Source organism: Eubalaena glacialis, chromosome 8 (assembly GCF_028564815.1).
Source record: "Eubalaena glacialis isolate mEubGla1 chromosome 8, mEubGla1.1.hap2.+ XY, whole genome shotgun sequence".
NCBI lineage: Eukaryota > Metazoa > Chordata > Mammalia > Artiodactyla > Balaenidae > Eubalaena > Eubalaena glacialis.
The window spans coordinates 117,219,221-117,221,115 of NC_083723.1; the positions used below are offsets into that span (position 1 = coordinate 117,219,221).

At 44.2% G+C, this 1,895-nt stretch overlaps 1 pseudogene; it reads left to right on the plus strand.

Annotated features, from left to right (window-relative positions):
• The first annotated feature begins 670 nt into the window (after nucleotides 1-670).
• On the plus strand, nucleotides 671-1,633 carry LOC133096672 (taste receptor type 2 member 39-like; annotated as a pseudogene).
• Nucleotides 1,634-1,895: the final 262 nt, after the last annotated feature.

The following is a 1,895-nucleotide window of genomic DNA, read 5'->3' on the forward strand; positions in this document are numbered from 1 at the left end:
GGGGTAGGTAGTATAACATAGTGGGTAAGAACAAGGACTCTGGGACCATGTGACTCGGGTTTGAATCCCAACTCTCTCTCTCCTTCTCCGTCTCCCTCTCCCTCTTTGACTTTGGACAAGTTATTTAGCCTCAGTTTCCTCCCCTGCAAAATGGAGATAATAAAAGTACATTCTTCAGAGGGTTGTTGTAAGGCTTAAATTTCATGATATGTATAAAGTCTTTGGACAGGGCCTAGCCCATAGCTATAAATATTTGAAGTTATTATTACTTTCAATCAGTTCCCTGTGGTCACAAGTGAGACGCAGTTATCTGGTGACCTAGTGGACGGATGGTTGACTTAACTAGAGCTACTCAAGAACACAGCTCTCAACACTATGTCAGTGATTCACAAAGGAGCGTCTACTCAAGTTCCTCCCTGGGCCCCACGATTCAACTCACACCCCAGGGCATCCGAAAGGACACGGGAGAGGATTAGAAAACAACTCCTTCCATCATTTGCATCTCCAGACTTAGAACTAAGAGTTCTAAAATAAACAAATGGAGTAGATTTGGAAATGATGCATCAACTGCTGCTTCTTGTGACATGAAGAGTGGGAGCTATCACAAATCTGCCCATCACACGCTAGGGAGACATTTTCCTCACACACCAAAGAGAAGCAACAACTCAGGATGACGGAAACCTGCAATCCCCCAGAAAATCAACTGTCACCATCTCGCATCATTTTGATGTGAATAATTATAGGCACTGAATGCGTCCTTGGTATCACTGCAAGTGGGTTCATTGTGGCTATAAATACAGCAGAATGGATTCACAACAAGGCAGTTTCCACAAGTGGCAAGATCCTGCTTTTCCTGAGTGTATCCAGAAGAGCGCTACAAAGCTTCATGATGCTAGAACTCACCTTCAGTTCAACATCCCCACATTTTTATAATCAAGACATTCATTGTATATGATACATTCAAAGGAAGTTTCATGTTCATAAATTATTGTAGCCTCTGGTTTGCTGCCTGGCTTAGATTCTTCTACTTCGTGAAGATTGCAGATTTCTCCTACCCCCTTTTCCTCAAGCTGAAGTAGAGAATTTCTGGATTGATGCCCTGGCTTCTGTGACTATCAGTGTTTGTTTCCCTAGGCCACAAGGTTTCTTCCTCAAAAACATCTACACTGTGCATTGCAACAATCCTTTTTCTAGCCCCTCCTTCAACTCCACTAAGAAAAATTACTCTACTGAGACCAGTGTGATCAGCCTGGTTCTCTTCTTTCACATGGGAATCTTCGTTCCTCTCATCACGTTCATCCTGGCCGCCACCCTGCTGATCATCTCTCTCAAGAGACACACCCTACCCATGGAAAGCAATGCCACTGGCTCCAGGGACCCCAGCATGGAGGCTCATGTGGGGAGCATCAAAGCTATCAGCTATTTTCTCATTTGCTAAATTTTCAATGCAGATGCTCTATTTCTTTCCATGTCCAACATCTTTGATATCAACAGTTCCTAGAATATTTTGTGCAAAATCATCATGGCTGCCTACCCTGTTGGCCACTCCATTCTACTGATACAGGACAACCCTGGGTTGAGAAGAGCCTGGAAGCGGCTTCAGGCTCATGTTCACCTTTACTTAAAAGAGTAGACTCTATGATCCACACCCAAACCACCTACCCCAACCAGCTCTGCCCTTCCCTCACCTAGACCTCTCTCTTCCTGCCTCCTTTCTTCCCCAAACCTGATCTGATCCTTTCACTCGATGTGTTTTTTGTATTGGAATTGGATCTTCATTCCTCTTTTGCTTCATGGGCACAATCTTAGTGATGCTTGACATATTCTTCACCTGAGTCTTCCATTTCCACCTCCCCTTTCTCTATCTAAAGCAGTGGTTCTGGACACTGGCTACA